Source organism: Periplaneta americana, chromosome 3, assembly GCF_040183065.1.
Source record: "Periplaneta americana isolate PAMFEO1 chromosome 3, P.americana_PAMFEO1_priV1, whole genome shotgun sequence".
Taxonomy (NCBI): domain Eukaryota; kingdom Metazoa; phylum Arthropoda; class Insecta; order Blattodea; family Blattidae; genus Periplaneta; species Periplaneta americana.
In genome coordinates, this window is record NC_091119.1 from 139,046,142 (window position 1) to 139,059,605 (window position 13,464).

At 35.4% G+C, this 13,464-nt stretch overlaps 1 protein-coding gene and 2 non-coding genes across 9 annotated transcripts in view; 1 reads left to right on the top strand and 2 right to left on the bottom strand.

Moving 5' to 3' along the window:
• The window catches only part of LOC138696564 (A-type potassium channel modulatory protein KCNIP1-like), a 728,319-nt gene that overhangs the window by 407,052 nt on the left and 307,803 nt on the right, over nt 1–13,464 (bottom strand). The window lies entirely within an intron of this gene.
• TRNAD-GUC (transfer RNA aspartic acid (anticodon GUC)) lies at nt 11,562–11,633 on the bottom strand. The gene has a single exon. It is a non-coding gene; the product is annotated as a tRNA-Asp (tRNA).
• Nucleotides 11,998–12,069, top strand: TRNAD-GUC (transfer RNA aspartic acid (anticodon GUC)). Its single transcript has one exon. It is a non-coding gene; the product is annotated as a tRNA-Asp (tRNA).

Here is a 13,464-nt window from a genome sequence, read left to right on the forward strand (position 1 = left end):
TCGACTGTAAGTATGTGAGTAAATACGATAATCCTTTCAATGAGCTGTCTAGATAAATCATTACCCCAAATTTCTACATTGTACATCTTTGATTCTACAATAGCCCTACTAAATATTAAACAAATTTTTAATGTCTATATTCTGCCACTTATACAGATACTTATCTATCGCTGTGTTAGTAGTGATAATTTCAAATCACTAACGTCTCCGGTATTCACCCTGTAGTTACACGCCTGCTTTTTTTCCTTAGACTTATTTAATATTCCATCCTTTGAGTTTGATGTTCTTGGAGATCGAAGAAACAACATTAGAGTATCATGTATAATATATGTAAATGCCGCTTACAGGAGGCTCTGTGCTCATGTGTATTAGATTATATGACCCGCGTCAGAACTGCTTGTTTCCAGGTAGGAGAGAGGCTTGTTTTGTGAATACCTGACATGGGATATCCTCAAGCCAGGAACATACGTTATTCCAGATTTGCAAGAAAACTGTAGGGCCTATTTCAACAAGCTTAAACTACATACTGTTCGCAGACGACTATATTTTTCATTTGAACACAGGAAATGTAGAGGCCTACATATATCCGTGTATAATAATTTATGGTTGGGAACGGACAGTTATAATCATAATATGCCAGTTAACAGAAATGTCACAAAGTTACTCACTCAGAACTTAGGAATATAAGACATGGAGTTCCACAAGGATCAACTTTAGTCCCATTATTGTTTCTAGTTGATGTTAATGATTCGGCCTAAACGATACAAGTTTATCTTAGGTAATCTTATTTTCAGACGCAGTAAGTGTGATTATCTCAAGTAAACAGTATGATCACTTTATAAATACTTCTAATACAGTGACAAATATAATGAGTGAATGGTTTGGTGCAAATATTCTAACACTTAATACTGTATTGACTATTATACTTTTACTATTACACTACCAATCATGGTTGCTTATCCAACAATTTTTATCACCTCCCTAGCTTTTGTTTTTTTGTTTGTCAACATTGTAATTTCAATAATTGTACCTTTTAAAATGATTCATGTTTATTTCACAATCCTTAATTACAACCTTTCTATCATTTATCTTGCTTATATTATTTAGTTGTTAGTATAGATTCTACTGTATGAGATTATGGATAAACATATTAAAGATTGCTTAATATATATATATATATATATATATATATATATTGATAATTGAAGTAGAATGCACACAGTTCAATGAAGATTGTATAGTTGACACAACTGGTAAGAAGAGAACAGCTGATCACAACACACTACTGCCATCTAGCAGAATATTTGTAATGATGAGGATGGTACAATAATACATTTTCAAGACAGTTTAGTATGGTATTTTAGTATGTCAATTAATATTTTATTGTGTTAGAGTACCGGTACTTTATTTCTTCTAATATTCATATACGCCTACCTTCTTCTAATCATGTAATAGTCAATTAAATTCCACTCGAGTTTTGATAAAACTAGGGTAATCAAATTTAGTAACCAAATAGTGCCAGTTTTCCTGAAATAAAATGAGCTCTTCTTGTTATGCATTCAGGTCCTTAACTTCCGTTTGCTACATAAATAACCTTAAAATGATCGTGAAATTACTGTTGTGATTCTGTATTTATTGCCATTTGTTATAAACAGCTTGTATTCATTTTAACCTCTGTAATGTCATATGACTCGGTTAAGAGAGAAGTTTTATATAATATTCTTATTGAATCTGGTATTCCCAAGAAACTAGTTCGATTAATTAAAATGTGTCTCAGTGAAACTTACAGCAGAGTCCGTATAGGCCAGTTTCTATCTGATGCTTTTCCAATTCACTTTGGGTTAAAGCAAGGAGATGCACTATCACCTTTACTTTTAACTTCACTCTAGAATATGCCATTAGGAAAGTTCAGGATAACAGACAGGATTTAAAATTGAACGGGTTATATCAGCTTCTTGTCTATGCGGATGACGTGAATATTTTAGGAGAAAATCCACAAACGATTAGGGAAAACACGGAAATTTTACTTGAAGCAAGTAAAGAGATAGGTTTGCAAGTAAATCCCGAAACGACAAAGTATATGATTATGGAGTGAATGAATGGAACAGAAAATTCAATCAGCAATGGTTTTCATCTTCTACCTCGAAAATTACATCGACGTGTTTTTCCTCAAAATCGTGTCCTCTGCACATCTAAAATTACTTAAGATGGGAAGTTTTGAAATGAAATGAAATGAAATGAAATGCATTTACAAAACACAACGATCTTCACCCCAAGCCTCAGACCTGCCTTCGTATACGAATTATGATTCAGCCAGAAAGAGATCCAAGAGAAAACCTTATTTATCAACAGAAAAGAAATTGCAGTAATAGGCTACGGTGAAATCATTATGCGAGATTAAGTTGTATCTTTTGCCCTCATGGCGTTGTATTAGTTTTAAGGGGATTCCTTTAACCTCTGAGCATATTTTCTTCTGAAGAAGATTTAATGATAATTTATACAAAGTAGTGCAGAATACGCTGCGAGAACATTTGCAACTCCTTGCTAAACCTCTCTCTTTTTCTCTCTGACGGATGGGAATATGCTAATTTTTCAAAGCGATTTATGAAGACATAAGATGTTAAGACTTCCACAGAGAAGGCGTTTAGAAAAGAGTTCTGGATATTCCACTATACTCCTGAATTTATCATCTCCAACGATTTGTAACTACATATAGATTTCATCCTCTGAACAAAGTAGCAGTTCACCGCTATGGAGTAACGGTTAACATGCCTGACCGTGAAACGAGCGGACTTGTGTTCAAATTCTGATTGGGACAAGTTACTTGATTAAGGTTATTTCCGACGTTTTCCCTCTACCCATTAAGAGCAAATGCTAGATAACATTCGGCGGTGATCCCTGGACTCATTTCGCTGGAATTATCAACTTCATATCGTTCAGACGCTAGATAACCATAGAAGTTGATAAAGCGTCGTAAAATAAACCATTAAAAAACAAATTAGCAATACCTATAGGTGGAACGCGCATGCAGTTCCGAAACTAACTCCTCTCACATGGTAGAATACTGAAAGATGTCTTCTAACTCGTAAAGATATTCTTGAGGGAACTGGGTAGTGATTTGGGGTGAAAACCTCGATTTTTTATTTTGTGTTTAAAAAGTAAGAACTTGCTTTTTAAAACAATATATATTGCATGAGGGTATATCCACCGATATGCTCTTTAAACGGTCTCTTTAAATATGGCTGCGCATGTAATTCATATTCCCTAAGTTAAGGTTTTTCAAAACTCAAGTGCACTTTTCTCCAAAACCACTTAATCTATTTACATGACATTTTTGCAGTGTTTTCTGCAGTCTGTGGTCTACAAAGTAGACCTACAGGTTTATGAATATCTTACACATATAAAATAAAAAAATATATATATACAGCATATGTGAATTGAAAAATGATAAATTGTTAAAGTAGCTATAATTTATTTCTATTTAATTTACTTTTCTACTTACAAATGGTTTTTAAGGAACCCGCAGGTTCATTGCCGCCCTCATATAAGCCCGCCATCGGTCACTATCCTGTGCAAGATTAATCCACTCTCTAACATCATATCCCACCTCCCTCAAATCTATTTTAATATTATCCTCCCATCTACGTCTCGGCGTCCCCAAACGTCTTTTTTCCCTTTGGTCTCTCAACTAACACTCTATATGCATTTCTGGATTCGCCCATACGTGCTACATGCCCTGCCCATCTCAAACGTCTGAATTTAATGTTCCTAATTATGTCAGGTGAAGAATACAATGCGTGCAGTTCTGCGTTGTGTAACTTTCTCCATTCTCCTGTGATTATTCTATATCTAGCTAGTTCTTTTGCTACTAATGTTACCCCTCCTGTTCTATAAATACTAGTAACATTCCAAGTACCAAATCTCGTAACCTTATTCCTTTGCTGTGGTCGTGCCGGAGAATCAGTCCCATTCCGAGGCTTATTGTATGGATTCGTAACAAGCTGTTTTTTACGGTGATGGGTTGTTAGGCCATCGCCCAACCCCCAAGCTGGAGGACTACCCCTTATCGGCTGTCCACGACTGCTTATTCAACATATTCGCAGCTACCCTCCATATCTGGAGGCCGTCTCCTCTATCCGCAACCTGAGGACGCGCCATGCCTTGGTGATAGGGACCCACAATACATGATATTTCTGTTTCGATAAAGGTGAAATATTTAACTAAATATGCCTTTACGGTCTTACTAATGAAAACTCTACATATAGATGTTTAACTGACATACATATACAATGAGTAGCTCGTTTATAAGTAGTGTTTATATTCCTTACTAATAATCACTACATACGTCGTGTATAACAGTATAACTGTTACACAGCTACGTCATAGTTTCGTCATTACTTTGTTACGAAAGGTAATAGAATATCTGAGGTTCTCTATTACATCCGGTAGAGCGCTCTGGTGTGGCTGTTAAGTATCGATAGTACAACTGGCTCTGATCGATTACCACACTATATTTTGGTCAAAGAGTATACAAGCCACAGCAATATTATTCTAATTATTCTATACTCTTTGGTTTGTCCTCCTGTGGTTACAAGGCAACCATTATCATAAAATGACAGTCGATACGAACAGCTGTTAGAGGGGGCGGCCATTTTTTCTCTATATACAACGCTTAAACAAGGGGTTTCGTGTAATTCCCATTGTACAGTTACAGACTGTTTATACATCCATCGCTTATGCATGGTTTATTAGTAATGTTTTCTCTCTTAACTCTGTATAAGTCTCGTATAAAAACTATACACAGTTTATTAGTAAGACCGTTAGAATTTACTATATATATTACTTGATGACTTAAAATAATACAAGGAATATGAGTGAAAATTGTACTAAGTAATGCGCACTTAAAATTTGACGTAGATTTAGCAAAGTAGGAAAACATGTTATCAGTTAGAACATTTTCTGCCCTTGGATAAGAAAATATTTCGTCCTCTTGTGTACCACTGAATTCAGAATGACGTATTGTACAACCAAGACAATTTTTATTCCACTCTGAGCACTAAAATCGTAGAAATATCGAACTAAACTTTGATAATGAAATGTTTTAGCCGTAAAGGAATCACTACCCAGTCCCCTTGATTTTGTAATTTTATCTGATGTTTTACACTGGGATAAAACTACATAAATAATCTCTAAAAAACACGTTCTCTCTCGCTCTCGCTCTCTCTCTCCCTCTCACTTTCTCTCCTATGCTGCAGGTATTATTGAGTATTATGCCACAAGGATTTCCCATGTAATATTTGGGGACAATGTTAGAGTTTCAAAAGTTACTGTTACAATTACCTCTAAGATTTCTGTGCTATAGTATCAATACGTAAAATTTCCTTCAGCTGAAGAACGTCTATGAGTTATTCATGACTTCTATCAGATGTTCTATTTTCCTAGTGTTCTGGGTGCACTAATTAAATTGTACAGATTAAAAACCCAATCTCCTGGAGGCAATAAGACGGAAATTTATCCTTAACGGTCTGCTTTCCTGCATTCTGCAATGCCTTTATATTTAGCGGCTAAATCGATTGTTAAAAAATAGTTATGTTTCTATCCCTATCCTCTTCCGTCATTTCGATCAATGCTATTATGGAGCTGTGCAAGAAAACAAAAGCAGAGCCAATAAAGTGCCTTCATAAAAAACAAATTCTCGGTCACTGCCTTCAATATTAATGCTTATCTTCTTTCCCGTGAGAGTTGAAGTGATACCAACTAGTGATGAACAAAACTAACTGCCGCTCTCGCTCGCTGTGTTCGTTGCATTTGTCTTTCGATTCTCGGCTCGTCATTCCCGCTGCGCTTCGGGTCTCGTTCGTCATTCTCGAAATAGCATTTGGTCGGCGTGGAAAGATTTTGTAACTTAGAATAACATACATCATTGAAATAAATAACATAAATTTTTAAATGAGACAAAAAGACAAAACAGAACAGTATCTTAGTTATCAAAATGTTCTGGTTTTATTATATGATATTACCTATGGTTACGTAAATAAAAAAACAATTCTCAAATAAATTTGCATTTCTAAGAAACATAAAACATGACATTAATATCTTTTTACTTGAGAATGCACACTTAATCTTAAACATATGAAAAGAAAATTTCTAGCCTTTTAATAAGGGCCTAGTAATTAAATAAAGACTGTGAAACGGATTATTATACACTGAAAGGTAGAGATGTTTCAAATAGCCTACTTCAGCGTTTCTCAATTTTTTTTGAAGTGGGGACCACTTTTTAAAGTCAAAACAGTTCCAAGGACCACCTTACTCTTGTTCCCTTCGAAAGCAAATTTATCATTTTCGTAGCATATTTTAATACCAGTATACTTATATTTTAAAATTGAATTAAGGTTCGATACTTTGGTCCTCTGTTATGAATTCGGGTGGTCCCTGGCTGGGTTATAGGCGCGGCGACAGATGTGCAGGGAAAATATGTCGAGAAACTCCGCGTATATAGTGTTTTAAATCCCTCTTTTGTTGCTGAGAGTAGAGTGGGAAGTCGATAGACGGGTAGGGTAATAAATTTCATAAAATGCAGCACTGGGAGAAAAAGTGAAATTCAATTGCCATGTGTCATTTCCAAATTCTGACGGCCGTATTCATAGACATTTCGCAGCACGCGCTACGAGCGTACTAAGCTAGCCCCGTCTATCCACTGGTTACTAGTACAGAATTCAAATCGTATCCTATCGCTAACACTGGTTTATGAATACGAAAAACGCTGATAATTCACCGAAAACCCGCTCTAAACATGTCTATGAATACGGCCCTTAGATTTTAAGCTATAGTGTGATATGCAATTCGTTTGAATTTTATTTTTTCGTCTGTCTTTTTTGAAGGACCATAAGGGCAGACTCGAGAACCACAGGTGGTCCGCGGACCATAGTTTGAGAACGCTGAGCTAATTGATTGTTTATACATATATAACAGTTGCCAAAGTAGATATAAATTCAGTCAGGTATAAACAACTGCTGACTTGGGACTTGATCACAAAATCGAGTCTCGGAAGACTCAAAACCGGTCTTTACGTCAAGGACGCGACGTAATACAACATTGTCGTTCGGGTTTTCGGCTTTGCGGGCGCTGTTAGTCTCGTTTTCTCGATCGTTGTTCATCTCGAATACCAACTAATCCCTCTGCAGGAAAAGCCTGGTGAAAAGGGTGAGACGCAAGAACGAGTTAAAATTTTAACCTGAAGTTAATAAATTCAGGATTAATGTAAGACTATATTTAACCTCTGTTGATGAAATCGGGCCTAAGTTTAGCTAAAATAAAAAAAATAAAAAAGAAAAGAAATCAGTGGTATTTTGGAGGTACCAGTAAATAGTGTAAATGAAAGTGTAAATGCAAACATATTGGCTTGCGAAAGAAACTGCAAGGCAGAGTAAACGGCATCCTGAAATAGATTAAATCTGCACTCAAATGACCTCTTTTCAGGACCCTAGAATATAGGTGCTTGACGTCGCTCTTTGTAGTCTTCCAACTTTCTTCATCAGCAAGAGCTGTAGATCAAATAAATATTTTTCCTTGGACTTCCTACATCAGACAGAATTTCTATCGGCAGACAGGGCGAGGATGTCCTCTAAAGTTTATACCAGGCATTTATATAGTTAAATTGTAATTTTAAAAGTTATCTACATTAATCTACCTCGACTGTAGCGTAATGTGCGAGTCCACTAGCGACAAGTTAAAGAGATTACTCACTTGCTAGTAGAACAGAATTAAGCCTAATCTACTTTTCTAAAATGTTTCATGTCTTACAAGCACATAGCTGGCAAGGTAATGTTTATATCAATTTCCATTTACACTCTTCACTAGCATTCAAACTTTAAACGGAGCTTTCTGTCTCATGTTGTGGAATGTTTCCTTAACCTTCGTAACTCAGGTGCTCTAGAATTTCATGCTAATTATGTGGGGTCTTTTTGACCCCAAGAATATTTGTTGTTAATAATTAGGATATTTTATAGCTTACTGCATTCTTGTATATACTACAAGCAAATTGAAAGTTTTAATTGTACCTAAAATTATTCAGTAGCCTATGTTTAAACAATGAATGAATTAATTTAATTAGTTTAATAGCAGACTATTTACTCTGTATCTATGTTTTTATTTTTCAAATATCACAGAACACATTCACTTTCCTTGAAATAAAGTACAAAAAGGACATTGTTATTGCATCACGTGTTAATTATGTTTAGACAATTAATTAATTAATTTAGCCTCATTACCTACTGTAGTGGAAAGAACAATAAGCTAATTTCAGAAATACAAATAATTACTCTTGAATCTACAACATTTTACCCATAGCCTACTTGTCAATTTGTGCTATACAGATATATTCACGAAGATTTACCGTCCCTTACGGAGCTTATTCCCGAAGATATTCTGAGCAAAAAATGTTATATAAACATATTTGCCCTAATCTCAATATTTTTAGAATTACTCTAATTTGAACTTGTTTGTTAAATATCATTATTCTTGAGTTTTAAGGGAAAATAATATTACGGATAAAGAATGAACTATTCAGGAGTATCATTTCTTTAATTAGCTAATAATCTGAAGCTAGAAATATGTTGTGAATTCCATAGTCGCTACGTACAGACATTATTTCGAATTTTTACTACAAAATTACATTTTCTTACGCAGTTATCGCAACAATTGTTACAAATCACGTCACTCTTGTAAATTCTTTAAGACTGTACATTACGATAATTAAACTGTAAAGAATCAAGTTCCTAATGTTGTATGATTTGTAACAATTTTTGTGATAAGAGCGTAAGAATGATGTAATTTTTAGTTAAAAATTTAAGAATAAAATCTGTACAAAGCAATTAACAACACATTTTTAGCTTCAGAACACTTATATTATCTCAATGTACCGAAGTACATATGATATTTCCATGCAGATATTCTGCGTCATCCACACATGTGCTGAGGTGCACTCGTTATGAGTGACTAGTTGGCTGGGATCCGACGGAATAAGCGCCGTCTTAAATCACTTCGTGATTTACGCATATCCGTCGGATCCCGGCCAACTAGTCACTCATAACGAGTGCACCTCAGCACATGTGTGGACTTCAGTCCTATGTTCTTAGACATCTATGACGTAGTGCAGAGGGCGGCCACTAGAGGGAACCCAAGAGCTGGAACTCAATCAGAGACAATTCTGTTCGACGTCGGGGTTGTATCCGGTGTGGCTTAGTGGATAAAGCATCAGCACGTAAAGCTAAAAACCCGGGTTCAAATCCCGGCGCCGGAGAGAATTTTTCTCCGTTCCATTACTTTTTCATCGTTCAGAACACTTGCCAATTAAAGAAATGATACTTCTGAATAGTTCATTCTCTATTTGTAATATTTTTGTACCTTTCAAACTAAAGAAAAAAGATTTTTTACTAACAACTTAAAATAATTGTAATTCTGAAAATAATGAGATTAGGACACATGTTTATATGATATTTTTTGCTCAGAATGTCTTCGGAAATAAGCTCCGTGTGGGACGGTAAATTCTTGTGAATCACCCTGTATTTGTTCTATTAGTTCACTTTTAAAAGTACATGTTCACTTTTATACAACAAAACACTATCATTGCAAAATAATTCTAACTACAAAATAAAGACGTGTTCTATAGATGGAGCCATCCATGAACTCAAGCAATAAACATGAAAAAAATCAATATATAATTATCAAATAATAATTTTAATTGCAAAGGAAACTAAAAAAAAAACAAAACAAGAATATAGCATATCTAGGTTACTGGAACGTTACGTAGTATATGGATGTAGATGATAGCAATAAAATATGGTGTGAAGTCATAAAAGATCCCAGGTAAGTGTCGAGGGTTAAGTATATTTTAACATTTTATATTTCAGTGTCTTTCAGTCCTGATGAAATTAAATTTGCCATGCTTGCAATAAACTCCTCCTGTTTTATCATGAATTTTTAATTTTCTCAACGAATTGTTTTCATCTTTTTGTATGTTTAGTCAACAGTCCGAAGACGGTTAGAACCTCATAAGTGACATCATTCACATGACAACTAGGCCAGGCGATAATGGGGCATGTGGCCAGTTTCTTTCCCTCCCCACTGCATACATATCTGACTAGTAACATATTTCACATCCTAACAGACGCAAGATGCATGCAACAATTCTTCTTCCTGTGACACAAAGTCATCAAGTGAGACGTCCTGCCTGATAAATAATAGATGTATCAGCCAGAACCTCAATCAGAGGTACGTTTCTAATTAACGCTAATTAATTCTCAAGATATTTGATGCAAATTTCGCAATCCCGATATTTTCCAGAAATATACGAACAGTTAATAGATTATTTCACTAGAATGTTCGTAGAAACTAAATTAACAAAAAATGAAATATTTTACTTATCTCTTCAAAATTTCTTTCTTGACGTTTCATATAATGCACTATTACTTAAAATTTCTATGATCCATAGGCACATTACTTTTAAAAATAAATAACGAATATTTCAATTATTAGTGGCGAAGCTTTTAAGAAACTTTTCAGGCTTAGCCCACCCAAAAAATTTTAGTTATTATTCCTAGTAACATTAATAATAATAATAATAATAATAATAATAATAATAATAATAATGGCTTTATTTAACCTGGCAGAGTTAAGGCCTTCTCTTACACTCAACCAGGATTAAAACTTGCTTACACAGTTGATCATAAAACTTGATCAGAATTAAGTAATTACATACTGATTACATAATGAGATCAAAAGAGGTAGTTACATAAAATTTACCTCATAAAATAAAAATAAACATAGTGAAATACATATTAATTTGTTAGAATCAAATGTGAATCACATAAAAACAGAAGCCGATAATTCAATAAAAAAAGACAAATGTACACATTAAAAATTAGACCCATAAGTTCATAGTAAGGATATATCATAACACTTGGTTGCACTCCAATCCTTCCATATATTAAGTTCACTGTTGGTAGTCATTCAGTATGGAGAGAGCAGTGCGAATAGCGAGGCTTAAGGCAAAAGCCTCTGAAGCAGTGGTACTGATTAGAAATTAGAGAAGAGCTAAAAATGAGAAATAGTAATTTGCCGAGAGCCGTAATGCATTGCACAGTACTGAAGCTTAACAAAAGGCGCGGATTATTATTAATTGGCCTCTGGCTGTTGTTCAGCACACAAATATTAATAAATGAATAAATAAATAAATATAAAGTATTGCTCGACCGAGGCGAAAGGAAAGGAAAGGAAAGGAAAGGAAAGGAAAGGAAAGGAAAGGAAAGGAAAGGTGTTGAAAATACATTGGTAACAATTATTATGAATATCTACAACTATTAAAGAAAAAAATCCATTTTAACTTTTTCCTTATCAATAATTAAAAACATGAAGACCTGTAAAATGCAAAAAAAAAGTTTTCGTTCTTCGGAGTATTGATTTGCTATTTAACTTCTGAGGGATAGATTTCTTTTTGCAAATCAAGATTTCAGGTATAACTCCCTGTAAAGTTGATTTGAATAATTTCGAGGGAAAAATTGTTCCGGAGCCGGGTATCGAACCCGGGACCTTTGGTTTGACGTACCAACGCTCTACCACTGAGCTACCCGGGAACTCTAACCGACACCGATCCAATTTTTCCCCTCTATATCCACAGACCTCAAAGTGGGCTGACAACCGTCAAGCAACCAACTTCGAGTGCACACTAACTCCGTGTGATTTATATTGTGGTTTTCTGTTAACGAACAGTGACGTGTATTATGCAAATCAAGATTTCAGGTATAACTCCCTCAACTTTACAGGGAGTTATACCTGAAATCTTGATTTGCATAATACACGTCACTGTTCGTTAACAGAAAACCACAATGTAAGTCACACGGAGTTAGTGTGCACTCGAAGTTGGTTGCTTGACGGTTGTCAGCCCACTTTGAGGTCTGTGGATATAGAGGGAAAAATTGGATCGGTGTCGGTTAGAGTTCCCGGGTAGCTCAGTGGTAGAGCGTTGGTACGTCAAACCAAAGGTCCCGGGTTCGATACCCGGCTCCGGAAAAAAAAAATTATTCAGATTTATTTTTATTTATAAAGCTTAAAGTTTGAAGCGTTTGCATTACATTTGTATTACTATGATAAAAAAGGAAAGTGTAAGTAATTTATAATAACAGTTGGCATTTAATGGATATTATGCTGAAGAGAAATACTTTTCTTTATATTTATTACGTTTTAGAAGACGACAAATTAAGTTCTCAATAGTTTGTCTATATCGTCTATATCTGTATGCTTCCTGTCGGGTTTGGATGAGACTTGGTTGATATTTATAATGCACCTGAAAGCAGCACAATCTGGACCAGGTCGGCGGAACAAAACAGTCTTTTCGGGTCACTATTAGGACTGTTTGGGAGTCACGTGCAAGCACACTGCCTGCCTGCTTGTGAGGAAAGGTTGACGGCAGACGAGTGATACCGTGCGTAAGCCCCTTTCACGAAGGTAAATAGTTCTGGGCAGGCCCGAATGAGGTTTTGCCTGTCTCTGCCTATAATCTCTCTATAACCAGATACATTTTTTGAATTCTGAAACACTCGGTATAGTTGTTTTCATCTTTCTAATGCAATATACAGGTATTCTGATCACCCTGTAGGAACAAGCCTAGCGTTGTGTTTTAATGAGGTTTGTTAGAAGCAGCACTTTTACTACACGTGCATTTTTCAGTCCTGCATGTTAATTTAATGGACACTGTAACATACATAAATTGTAGGCATCCACTCGCGTTTACAGCACGGCGTAAATGAAATGCGTACTTCGGCATGCTGAATGTGAATTACTGCCAAGACTGACGTTAACATTTCCAATAAGGTTTCATTACTGTAACGGCGATACTCTTCACGGCCGCATTAAAACGAACAATGCCGCACCGTAAAGTCGTAATTAAGCAGGAGCTGCGAGCATAGACGCCAGGGAGCGCCTGGTTCTTATGTCATGTGCATTTCCTCCACTCTTGATCTATTCGAGTTTAGTCTACCGTCTGTTAAGTCCAGCTACCGAAAATAAAAGCATTTTGATGATTCTAACCCTGGTTTAAACCAGAGGAGTTAGCTCAGGGCCAGTCTCAGTATACGAGAAGTGAAAATTGAGCTTTGACATCACATACATGCTGCAGTCTTGGGAGAATCCCGCATAAGAAATGCAGTATATCCTGGGTTGTACGTAACACAATGGGAATGGTTTAAATTACGCACAACTCAAAATTTCGTATAGATAAGGACTGAATATAAATTCATTTTCAAATGACTAAAAACCAGTTTAACAGAAAATGGAGAGCTGGGAGAATTTACCCTGGGCATAAGAGGGGAAGTAAAAGGGTCGTTTCGCTTACACCGCCTAATACAGGGTGTTAAAAATATCTAATATTTTAGGAGGTGCTAGTATCTATCTTTTTTTATTTTATTA